Consider the following 13,289-nt stretch of genomic DNA (forward strand, 5'->3'; position numbering starts at 1 on the left):
GTTAAACTTTATTAGACCTTAAGCTTTTAGTGCCCATTTAATTCAAAGCATTGCTTGTATATGGACATTATGTATAGAAAAAAAGGGCTCTTAACCTTGCTATTTCTCAAACTGTGTGGATCCCCAAGGCTGCATGACAGGGTGGTACAGAGGACTGTAGTGTCTCTGCCTTCTTTATTTCAGTTACCAGAGTCTCCACTGCAAACAGGCTTGAAACTGGGTTGCTGAGTTTTTCAAGAGTGCTTAGTTTCAGAGATAAACAAGGTTGTTGAAATGATGCCAGATTTTAAGGGCAAACAAAAATGTTTTTCTTGGAGCAGTTGGGCAGATAAAAAGCTGGTATTTCTTAGGCTCTCATGTATTCCAATGGAGTTCCTGACTATGGACTTAAAGACCAAACCAAGTAAAATTTTACAAAATGGACTGGAAGACCAAAAATAAAGGGCTTTGAGACATCCAAATTGGGATTAATTAGGCCCTGCAGCAGGTAAAGCAGGTTTTCAAATGTGTGTTGACAATGACTCCTGGTATTTTTACCAACTAAAAGCTGTAGATAACATGAGAATTGAGTGTCCTGTGAAAAGTGGTTTTCTATTGTTTGTCTGGTTCCCAGTGGAGAGATGTCTGTCGTATGCAGTGAAATTTACGGGTGTGTTGGCATTAAATATGCTTTTTATGCAGCCAACAGCAAAGGAAATCTGAGTGAAGGTGAATCACCATTACTAGAGTGGGGTCCTGGGTTAGTGAACCAGCCCCTCAAGACTGCAGAATCCAGGTCAGTTTTAGCAGAACAACTGATAGATTTCTGGATGCCTGCTTCAAGGATGTGCTGCCTCCTGTATGAAATGTGTCATCTTCAACATTTACCAAACCACTGTCTTCTGAAATAATTCTTCAATGTGTTTGTTTTCCTTACTGCAGTACAAATAGAATACCGATAAAGGAACAAAATCTGGGATAAAGTCTTGTCCTCGTGCTGTTTAGTGCAAGATTGGCAGTGGATAGAGGATTACAGTTGATGAACTGTGTAGAGATGAGGTGCTGCTAACAACACAAGTAAAAGCTGAGGCTGGAAATGGTGCAAGTTTGTTTGTGGTTGATTTCCTCCAGGTATTGAGTGCAGCCAGGAGTGAAAACAAAGTGGTATGAATTTATTACAAGTCCCTTGTTATATGTCTGTAAACCTTGACCAGTTTGTCTCCCAGCGCCCACAGTGTAGTTTTGATAATGATCTTGAACTACATGTTGCAAAGCTTTGGAAATTTTGGAGAAGAAAAGTTGTTAGTTTATTTTTTTTTTCTGTAAAACCAATATCCTGAATGGTCAGGAACATTAATGATTTTGCACTGAGTGCACTTAAGTGCAAACGAAGGGTCTGATTTGCTGTGATACTAAGATCCCTCAGTTTCTAAGAACTAACAAACAGTAAGGTTTGTTTACCATTCAGTTTCAGGTTCAGCTGTTTTCAAGAACTCTGAGTGTTTTAACCATTTAGGGTGTTTTTTGCATCTCTTCTATCTGGAAAAAGATATTTTAGAGCAAGCAGTTTCTTTAGGTTATGAGGAATGATTTACAGGCTCTTTGCGAGGACGAATAAAACTGAAGGATTCTTTTATTTAACCATTACAACTATAGGAATATCCAACTGGAAATGACCAGAGAAATTCCAGTAGAAGCAACTTGCTATTTCTAAATGGAGCAGTGAACCACTGAAGCTACTTGTGGCACTGATGGATGAGTTGAAGTTTATTTAATGTTATAATATTATGGAATGTCTAGAATACGTGCAAATTATTGCTTAAAAAAAATGTGTACCCAGGTAGAAGTCTTGTGAATCTGTACTAAATAGTGTAATGTGGGGTTTTGCCTCTGATTTTTAACCTCTGAGAATATGTGAGGTATTCTGATTAGGAGTCTTAGATATTCTTGTTACTCTTCATTCTTCCCACCCTTCTCTTCCGTTCTGGAGGCGAGGGATAACTGACTCTAGCAATGCAGGAATTTCTTTGCAAGTCAATCATCTACTTGTCAATTTAAAATAAGTGCAAGGTGGAGATGCTGATTTGTGTTGGGATTTCAGGGTGAACTGCTAAAGTTTCAGTAGTAGCTTCAGCAGTCTGAGTGTGCCAGATCCCTTATCCTTCAGATAAATCAAGTTGCTCTAAGCAAACAACTTAAATACCAATAAATGTCTCTGTGTGTTTGAGGTGCTGAACTGAGCTCTGTGTGTCTGCAGAGTCAACCAGGCAGTTTTCTGGGTTCCTAGCCTCAGTTTTGATGTCCGTTTGTGGGCTTCTAAATGTAGATGAATACCAGCCTTGCTGTCTAAACAAACACATCTATTGTAGGGATCTCTGATAACTGGGCTGTATTAAAGACCATCTTCATCTCCTTTTGATGTAATTATTTCCATCTCTTTTTATGAGGTACTTTGAGGTACTGATCACTGTTCACTGGACTGTAGAAACAATCAGTGATTTGCTTATTTCAGCTGCTGAACACTAACAAAACTGTAACTTGTGTCTGAGTATGCTAACTGGACTTGTAGTGATGTTGATTCTGGTATGTCTTCCTTTAAAAAATAAAGCTGAAGTAAAATCAGAAATTCAGTCATAAAATAAAAAATAAGCTTCTCTTGAAAATGAGGGGTTCTATTGCTCATGTTCTTTGTCCTTTTATGAACTTTTCTGCTTATGGTTTTTGTGCTTTGTGTTTCTGCAAAGCCGGTGACCAGCATAACCGATGGCTCATGTGGGTCCAGATGGACAGTGACACAACCTGGATCACAGGATTACCAGCAGAAAGTATTGTGTTATTAACTGCTACATAAACTCATCACCTGCTAGATTTGGGAACAGAGGAATTTAAGGAATGGATGAAATTGGTGACCTCTGTTTTGTAATCTTGCATACACATGGCTTTGGGGTGGGACTGTTACTCAGAGGGCTTTAGTTGTGCTGAGACTTTATTTTTTTGCTCTCCTGCCTCATACAGCCTCTTCCTTCTCACTTCAATGCAGGAGAGAAGTCCCATTTTACTGGACACTTAATGATATTTTTTATTACTCTTGGAGGGGGGCAGAGGAAAGAAGAACTTGAGTGACTCACAATAAAGAAATCCACATCAACTGTATTTATTTATTTTTTAATACCTTATGCTCTTACTCCTTGTTTTACTTGTGATATTTTAAACCCTCCAGCAGGTGCTGCTGCATCCTGCAAATGTCATCTTCGTGGAGGGAAAAAAAGTCATGGAATGGACTACAACTGGACTTTGTTTTGTGTCATGCATATTTCTGTGTTCTTTTTTTTTTTCCTAAAACTGTTTGCCAGCCGAGTTATTAAGGAGGGAGTTTTTATGATCCCAGCGAGTTTCATCCTGCAAGCACTCTGTAAGAAGGGGTTGAAGATCAGTGGGAGTTGCTGATCAAAGTCATGCTCAGAGCAATCTGAACAGACCCAGGCAGAAATACATTTGTCTTTCTACAAAATATGAAGAAATCCAAGTGTTTTCTTAGAAGTGAAAAGTAGTCCTAAAAGAAATTGAATTTGTAAAACTTACCATCTGTTTTATTGCTTTTCTGAAGTTTCTTGAACTTTAGTAATTTAAGTTTATGATTTCAAATTAGTCTTGTCATTAGCCTTGGTCTTGAATGCTAGAAGTTTGTAAGACAGATTACACAGCACACATTTCAGAATCTCTGAGTTAGGATTTCCACATGAGGAATTGTGGCTGATTTACATGCAGCTAATGTAAAGAGATGTGCTCTGTCCTGTTTGGTGATGGACCACTTGTGCCAGGCAGGAATGTGGGGGAAGTAAGAGTTGAAATTAGGCCTTGGTAATGGGTAATATATCCTTGAAGTCCTTGAGTTGGATCAGGCCGGAAATGCCCTCGTGAGCTAAGAGATCTCACTGATCTCTGATATTTACCTGTGATTGTACTGTACAATCACAGTGTTTAAACTTGGTTGTGACCACGATCTTGGCACTTTTCAGGTTATCGAGGAGCCCTAAGTTTAATTAAGATGAAATATTGGTTTGCTTTTGATATTTAATTTTAGTAGTAGTCTAAACTTCTTAACATAGGAGTAATGGCAGTTAACTACAATCATAAATCCCAGGCAGGCAGCACCTGCTACTTTTGTAGTAACAGCTTGTGTTCCCTTCTGGTTCTGTCTGGAATGGCTTGAATTACCATCTTTCTCTTTTCCTTTTCTGGCTCTAACCTGGCTATGGCAGTTACCTCTCAGGAAGTTACAAGGATTGGTCAGGAGGAAAAAACCTTCATTTTCCTTTTGACTCAACCCCAAAAGATTAAATATAATTAGGTTATAAGAATTCTTGTAATAATCTATGTAGTCCAGGTGCAGTAAACATGGGGATAAAAAGTCTTTAGTCAATAAGGCCGGAAGGTCTCATGACTTTGGTAAATTGGTAACTTCATAATAATTTGATAAATGCAGGTTTGGATTTTCCAGGAGTTTCAGCTCTGTTGAATTCAGTTGCTCTGGAATGTGTATCTGTCTCCAGGAGGGTAGTTAATTCTATGCTAAAGCTGGCAGTATTCACCCACTTTAGGTTCTGTGCAGTTTGTTGTGTCTCTCCATTCATTAGAGAAAAGGAACTGGATATACAAGGTGGCAAATTACATTTCTACAGTGTATGTCTTACCACCTGGAGATACATAACCTAAATGTGATTATAATTAATGGATACATTATGTATATGTAATCATGGTTAATACTTCTTCATTGCTCTCTTTTCCTGTATTCCCAGGGCAGCTCATAAGAGCTCATAAGAGCTTTTACAGTTTTGGCCCTAGTTTATTGTTAAGAGGATGACAATGTCAAATGTGAAATGTCTCGCCCCCAAAGTGAATGAGTGGCAATGTTCGAAAGAGTTAAAATTTACCTCTTTATAATTTTTTGTAGTGTTTTTTTGTAAATGATCATTAGTTGTTGATGATTTGTAAGTAACCACTAAAATGTTGCAGATGATTGCTTGTATTGTTGAGGCAGCTTTGCCTCGCTTTTCCTTGAAGTTTTTGTGTGTTAAAAATATGAGTAAGTGGGTGAAGTCTGCATTTCTACCTCTTTACATAAATAAGATTTCCAGTAGAACTCTATTCAACTTCCTATGTGAGAATATTTATTTTTTTACTGTAGCTTTCTAGTAGCGCTAGGTTCTTCAGCTTTTTTTTTGTTATACTTATCCAGGCAACAGCTGGAGGAACACTTTATTGCAGCTCCTGAGATACAGTTTACAGGGCCAGATCGACAAAGGGGTTAAAAGTGAGACAGCCTTTTACTTCGGTGGAAGTGCAGTTGTTGATTCAAGGCTCTAAGTAAATGATTGTTGGAGATCTGCCATGTGTAGCTGAGCATTCAGAAAGTACACCACAGACTCTGCTTCCTCCTAAGGAGCCTTGTCTGTCAACATCTCACTTTAATTGTAGTCTGTAGGTACCAGCAGGCAGGCAAAACTCACCAGCCAGCAGCCATGGAAGATCCAGGCTTTACTGACATCAATCAAAATGCTAATGATATCACTGTCTCTGAGGTTTCAGATTCTGAGGAAAATAAAGGGGGTGATCTTTCTGATCATGTCCCTGAAGAGTCAGCATCCCCTTTTTCCTTCACTAATATCCCAGAAAACACGGATGGTAGTAAAGAGAACTCAGAACATAGTTGTAATACTTCTGTGGCCTCTCAATATGGAAGTGATGGAGAAGATGACTCTTCATCTCACCATGGTGCTGAAGAAGACCACCCACAGCAGCAGACAGATCTGATGAGCCCAACTCTGAAAGATAAAGATGCAGAGGGCACAATGTTTGAGAGAAACCTGCATTTTCCTCCGGATTTCCAGTTTCGTCAGAGACAGAGCACTTTTACCAACTCTTCAACTTCCCTCAAGTTTCCCCTTAACAATAACGCTGGAGAAACTGAGAACTTGCAGGAAGATTTTGAGATTTGCATTTTTGTAAAGGTAAGAACCTGGGTGCTCCTAAGCATACCCTAATTTTAGACCCCAAATCAATGTGTGTGTCCTCCAAATCAGTGAAATACAGCTACCCACTGCTTTGCTCCCAACTCTGCTGCAGGGAGCCAATCTCTTCACTTCCCTCTTGCATCTTTAAGCAGAGAAAGAGGTGATTTGTGTTGTGTGGAATTTCTGGGATTTCTTCATTCAAGTGGAAGTATGGTGCAGGTATTCTGATTGTTGCTGCAATTCATTTATTCTGGGAAATCTCCCTGTTGTTACAGCTAGGCTGCTACTATTTAGTTGAGCTGGTTCACATATCCCTGCACGTCACTATCTAGTAACTGAGAGCTCCAAAGTCATAGCTATGAATGCTATGAAGAAAACTGAATATATAGTTTAAATAATGCCCGTCTCTGAAAGAAGTTTTTCTTTTATTTCCTTTGATATTTAGATTTAGGTGTTTCTCTGACAATTGCAACATTTATTTTCATTAATTGCTAGGTATAAATTACTGAGGACGGTTTCACACCTTTTCTCACCTTATAAAGGATTACTTAGATTTCAAAACTGTAAACACCTGTGTTCTTGAATAAACACTGTGATTCCCTTCGTAAAAGCACTTGTATTTAACTTTTCTCAGCATTTATTCAGCTGAAACACAGCCTGACAGTTCCTTTTTTTTAAACTGTATAAGAATGTTCAAGCTCTTGAGTACCTTGAATAGTTCAACAATACATCATTATTATAATATTCTGTTATTTCAAGAGAAGCCTCGTTAAGTTTGTCAACATAACTTTTCAACATAAATAATATTAACAAAATCTGTTTCTCTGTTCCATGGGGGCTTTGGAAGCAGGAGAAGAGATTTTGTCACCACACATAATGAGAAGTGTTTTCAGCAGTCATTATTTGGTTAAATGACTCCCTGAAACAGCATCTGTCCTATTTCTGTGACTGAATCATGGTCATTGCTAAAAATATATTGATTATATGTCAAAGTAAGAGCTGTGGCATTAGTTCTATTTTATATTTCTCCATGTAGTCCTGTGTATGTGTTAAAGGTTGCAGCAATTGAGTATATTTTGTTTGTTAGCAACTACATGGTGTTAGCAACCTGAGAGCTGAATTTTGACTTTAAAATAATCTCTTTAATTTCCTTATTCTTTCACATTCCTCTAATTTCAAAATAACGTCTTATTTTTCTATGGATAATGTAAGAAATGTGTGCAGATGTTCCCGTTCAAGCAGAGTTGTTTGGGTTAATTTGAAAAAGTGAGAAGAGAGGCAATTTGAATGTAACTGTCATGGGCAAGGTCTGAGGAAGTCCTTTTCCTTGCTTTTGTTGTGCAGAGAACCTGATTATCCCATAAAGGTCCTTATCAGCTAGTCCAGAGTGAAAGGCAAAGTGTGCTCTCTTCAAGTGCCAAACAAGGGCCTGGTGTCTTTGAAATGTCCTTGAGCCCCAAGATGTCCCTACCCGGCTCAAAGGTTGAGACAGGAGGCTCTCAGGTGATCCATTCTGGGATCCCAGTGTCAGGGCACTGGGTAATCCTGGGTAGGTGGCTGAACTGAACTCCTGTTACAGTATTTTACTCCTTGAGAACATGATGATGTTTGCTTTTTGTTTTTTTGCCTTTCTGGTATCAAGGTAATAAAGCAGTCCATGGAGTGCAGATCCAGCTTTGCTCTCTTTAATTACCTAGATAGCAAAAGTCAGCCTGTAAATTGGAAGGTCACAGAATAATATATAACAAGAGTAGTGAAATCGCTGAGGGCTGTGGATTCTTGCACATGGAACTAATATCTCAGTTGTGTCAATAAATATTACTCATATGTAGTTCCCTTCTCACACGGTCTCTAGTCCACCTGAGGCTAGGGTTGCTCTGAATCTGGGTTCATCTGGGTTTGCACTTTTCTGCAAACACTAACAGTGACAGCAGGACCTTGTCCTGTGGGACAGTAGTGATCATGACAGTCCTGCCATTATTTATTCCTCCCTTTGCTTGTAGCCCTATAAATCTCTGTGAATATCTGGAAATGTGAACACCAGAGAAAGTGGGAAGATTAAATAATGTAACTCACAGTGCAGCTGGATGGATGATGTTTACAGTAGTCCATTCATTAGACACCAAGAAAATGTTTACATCCCTTTAACTCGTTTTTCACTGATTATCAGTTCTTGGTAACTATGTCATGTCAGTGGATTATTTCAGGATGTGCCATAAGGTAAAAAAGGAATTGCCTGTGCCTTTAACAGCAGAATGCAGCATGTAACAACATGAATCTGTTTGTGTGAATCCAGCATGTCTGGGCTTATCACAGCCACCTTAATGCCCTTTCAATAACGCTGTAATTTCTTCAAACAAAAGCCTTTGCAATTTGAACAGAAATATGACTGGCATGCAGGCTGTGTTACTGAGTGCACAGGACAGCCTGACCCAATCACAGCTCCAAGGTTCAGCCTTCTCACCTGTACACTGTATTTTTCTATTGAGCAGAATGTTTGTGCTGAAGGTTTAGGTTTCTTTGAAAATTTTAACTTTTTTTTTTTTCCTGAAGCCTGAGTTGTTATTTAAAGACTAGTCCTCCAATTTTCTTTTCAGAAGAAAATTATTGCCTTTCTGGTTTTTTTGATGACCTGAGATTGACTGCAGATTATAGCCTCTCTGTACTCATTTGTGCCATAGGAACACAGTTCCCAAAAAGAAGGAAGGTAATTCTTTACTCTAAGCAATAAACATTGTGTTAGGCAAAAATACCGACATTATACAGTGGTTTAGCATCATCAACCTGCACCTGTTGGATCACTGCACTGGAGTAACAGAGTTATGGATGCTGGAGAGCATCTCTGGAGATCACCTGATCCAACTCCTTCCTCAGAGCAGGATCACCTATAACAGCTTACTCAAGGTCATGCTTGGTTTTCAATATTTCCAAAGATGAAGAAACCATAGGTTCTCTGTGCAATCATTCTAATGTCCTACCCTCATGGTAGAACTATATTTTAAATAGAATTTTGTGTATCTCAATCTGTGCTTGTTGCCTCCTGTCCTTTTAGTGCACACCAATACTTACATTTAAGAATCAGAACCTAAGCATTTAGCAGTTTCTGTTTGGAATTATGGTGTCCTTTTGTAAAATTAGTTAAGTCAGGAGCTGGAAAAGGACATTGTTGTTTTTCCCACAAGATGTTTCCCACTCCCTCATTTGAAGTGCTGAGTCCTGTACTTGGACTTGTACAAGTCAAACTCCTGCAGTGCTGCAGGCTGTGAGAAGAGTGGCTGGAAAGCTGGAAAAGGATCTGGCGGTGTCAGTCAATAGCAGTTGAACATGAGCCAGGTGTGCCCAGGTGGGCAAGAAGGCCAATGGCAGCTGGCTTTCACCAGCCATACTGTGGCCAGCAAGGCCAGGGCAGTGACTGTCCCCCTGTGCTGGGCATAGCTGAGGCTACACCTCAAATCCTGGGTTCAGTTCTGGGCCCCTCATGACAAAAAAGAAATGGAGGGTCTGGAGTGTGTCCAGAGAAGGGAACAGAGCTGGGGAAGGGTCTGGAGCACAGGAATGATGAGGAGCAGCTGAGGGAGCTGGGGGGCTCTTGCTTCCCCAACTCCCTGAAAGGAAGGTGGGGCCAGGTGGGGGTCGGGCTCTGCTCCCAGGTAACAAGTGACAGGATGAGAGAAAATTCCTCAAGTTGTGCCAATGGAGGTTTAGATCAGATATTAGAACATTTTTTCATGGAGATGTTTGTCAGGCACTGGAACAGCCACTCAGGGAAGTGGAGTCACCATCCCTGGACATCCAGAAATGTGTAGATGTGGCACTTGAGGACCTGGTTTAATGGTAAACATGGTGGTGGTGCCAGGTTGACAGTTGGACTTGATGATCTTAAACATCTTTTCCAACCTTACCAGTTTTGTGATTCTGTTGTTCTCTGATTTCCAAGCCAGGAATATCTGAGAATCCACCTTGGTGGCACAACTAAACTCTGTGCTAGTTCTTTACTGACTACCCAAGTTGAGCTGAACCGTTGTGAATGACAGACCATGTTCTTCACAGGGACAGTGGAACTCATCATTGTGCCTCTGGGAAAATCACGCTTCTTTCTAATGAGTTGGCTTTTCTCTTGTTTTATGAAGCATTCTGGTTTCTGTTGAGAAAATTCTGTTTAGGAATTTGTATTAATGGTTCAGAATATGAAGACACAGGACAAATCCAATTTTAAGCATGTATAATTTGAAGAGAGCAGAACCACATGGATGTCCAGTCAGAAGTTGGTGGTTAAACGGGTGTTTTGCTGAGAAGAACTGAGCATTTCTTATTATACTCATAATCTACATTGGAAAACAACTGTATTTGCAGTTTTGGGCTGTTAGATATTTGTAAGCATAATTGGGCATCCAGATACCTCCTAGCAATGGAAACCAGTTAGTGTTTAACTGACTCCAATACAGCACATAAGGCTGGTGTTAAGCCGTATCTTCTCCACCAAGGTTTGCAGGTAGTAAGGTAAATTCAGACTGAAGACAGGTGGCAGGTGTAACTATCCATATGTACACAAAATTATGGTAGTTTGGCTTTTGATGACATTTTAGCCTTCAAAAATATTATAAATAGTAAATCTAATGGAAGTAAGCAAATATTATTTTGGTCTTATGAATAAGCTTAGAAAAAGGTTGAGTGATTCATAATCCACCATTTAAATAATGTTAACTGAGCAACCTGAGCAGGGAAAAGATCCAAGAACTATTTTCAGAGTTTTCCAGTCTTGGCAGATTTACAGACCAAGATGCTGAAGCTGACATGTACACAGCAGGAAATGACTCATGGGGAGCCAACTTGATACCTGTTTTCATAATTAAAATGAAATTAATGGTTGTTTGCTCCTGCAAATAGTCTTGAGATAGCTTACAAGTACAATTAAGTATAGAAATACAAGTCTAGAATACCAAGTGATATGTCCTCCTGCTCTCAGTCTTATCTATATTATCCCTAACAGATACTTCTTTAGGAACATTCAGTGATGCCCATTCAGCATCTATACCAATTAGTCTCTGTCAGTGCTTAATCACTGTCCTGAGAAAATATTTTCCTTTAGTAAAATTTTGTTGCTCTAAATTATGCTATTTTTCTTTTTAATAGACAAGACCTTTATGTATATAGAGGACACAGATCAAATTTCCTTCAGTCCTTGCTTTCTTGAACTAAACAAATCCTTCAGCTTGCCTTCAACCTTGAGTCATTATTTCTAAATGTTGAGTGGTTTGGTGTGTTGTGGTTTGTTTTTTTTTCTTTTAGGGGTGTTTTTTATCACATTTTTCAGTCTTTCCCCAGTTAATTTATATAATTCTTAAGCTCCAGTTTGGAGGTACAGGTAGTGCAAATAGCAGAGCCAATAAAAATTACTACAGCAAGCGCCTATTTAATTCATCATTTATCCAACTCTCTAGGCAGAACACTTTATCTGCTGTATTTTAACATATTTGTGAATCTTTTAACATTTATTTAGTTTCTCCAGCCCTGGTGTTTTCCTAATAAATGCTTTAGTGACAGTCTCAACCATTTGTTACTTACCCATTTGCAAGCAGGTGTAATACAGTAGTACTGCACAGTTTGCAGCTGCCATTTGACTTACAGAGCGTTAGGTTTCTCTTCTGTGAGAATTTAGGTTTTTCTTAATGGTGTGATCAGATTCTGATCACCCCTCACTGAAAACAGCATGGTTTTGGAGTCAGAGAACTGCTCTGACATAAATCCAACGTGAAGGACACCCTCACCAATGCTTTGCTCTGCTAACTCAGATAATAGGGATACACCTCTAACACATCCACACCACGGTGCCAACCCAGCGAGGCTCTATGGCTCCCTCCTCCACCCTGCCATGTACAGCAGACTGGTAATCTCTTGTCTTCACATATAAACCTAATAGCTACTAACCCTTATTTCTGAGGAGGAAAACTGTGCTATGGGTCTCTTCACAGCTGGATTTATGCCTATTTGAATTTATGTGTGTGTGTGAAAAGATTAGTGACGGCCATTCTGTTACTGATAACACCCAGTCCCCGGCTATCAGTTATGAGCAGAACATGTGTTTCAGCAGCAGGGCAGAGCAGTTTGCTTAATCTTTTGGATACAAAGGGTAAACTAACCCTTGCTGAGTCTGTACCTCACTCAGGCACCTGCAGGAAGGTCGGTGAATCAATTTTGAGCTGGCACTCCCGTGCCCCCCTCAGTGGCTGCAGCCACAGCAGTGTTCGGGCACAGCGCAGTAGCGTAGCAACAGCTTCAAAATACAGACCTGTATTATCTAGGAAATTGTCCCTGCACAGTGATTGCAGCAATGGCAAACACAATGTAAATAATGTAGGTCACACCGAGAGAAAGTTAAAACAGGATTTATTTACTCATTTATTTTTCCTCATATATATTTCATCTTGTGATACCCTCTTTAAAGTTATGAAAACAGGGCTCTTATCCCAGCATGGATTGTTTTTTTCTTTTAAAACATCTCAGCACCTACATTTTTGGAGAGAAAAATGTTTGGATTTGTGGATTGATTGCTTCCTTACTGGCCTTGAAAACATATCTGTGTAGCAGTACTGTCACCTGTTTAAATGGATCCTGTCCAAAACTGAGCAATTTGTATTATTTCAAACTGGTTATTTCAGAAGTACTTAAAGAGCAGATCTACTGAGACTAATATTCTACAAACACAAAATAATGCATAAACCCTGTAGAGCAACTGGTGATGACATATGCCAATTATTTTGGAGTCTGCAAGAGGAAAACAGCATTTCTGCTCTGCTCTTGGTTTTCTTTAGATATCAAGAGTTGGATTTTGCTCATCCAACTGAAGGTGTCTGTAAGCCATTAAGTACACCTCTGCAGGATGTCTAGGCTCTTTTTGCAATAAAAAGCTATCTGGAATAGCATGATGAGATGTTAATTCCCGTGGCCAAGTGCAAGCACCACCTGTAGAGGGAGATTTCTTGTTAGGTAGACTGTGTTCATTGTATGGAGCGGGGCCTGAGTTTTCCAACCACGGGCATCCCCTGCTGGTTTAGAAATCGAAAGGCTTCTTTCCTGGCCTCTGCTGCCTCTGCAGGCTGTGGGTGTCCCACAGATCCTGTCTCATGTATGTTTGTGGATTTCCTCAGCTATCCTATCAAATGCTGCTGGATATCTAGGCTTAGGCAACTGCATCAAGACATAAATTTTCACTGAAAACAATGGCATGGTCCTCTGAAGTTAAATAAACTGAATACCACCAGTGACTGTTTAAAAACAAATCTTGGATGACTAGAT

General features: G+C 39.6%; 1 protein-coding gene across 1 annotated transcript in view; it reads left to right on the forward strand.

The window, feature by feature from the left end:
- The first annotated feature begins 347 nt into the window (after nt 1-347).
- Nucleotides 348-13,289, forward strand: part of CLIC5 (CLIC family member 5) — an 82,330-nt gene continuing 69,388 nt past the window's right edge. Inside the window, exon 1 of the mRNA XM_088162512.1 lies at nt 348-487. The gene's annotated coding sequence lies outside the window, so the exon portion shown is untranslated. The remainder of the gene's footprint in view (nt 488-13,289) is intronic.

The sequence above is a fragment of the Sturnus vulgaris genome, chromosome 3 (assembly GCF_052056855.1).
Source record: "Sturnus vulgaris isolate bStuVul1 chromosome 3, bStuVul1.hap1, whole genome shotgun sequence".
Lineage (NCBI taxonomy): Eukaryota > Metazoa > Chordata > Aves > Passeriformes > Sturnidae > Sturnus > Sturnus vulgaris.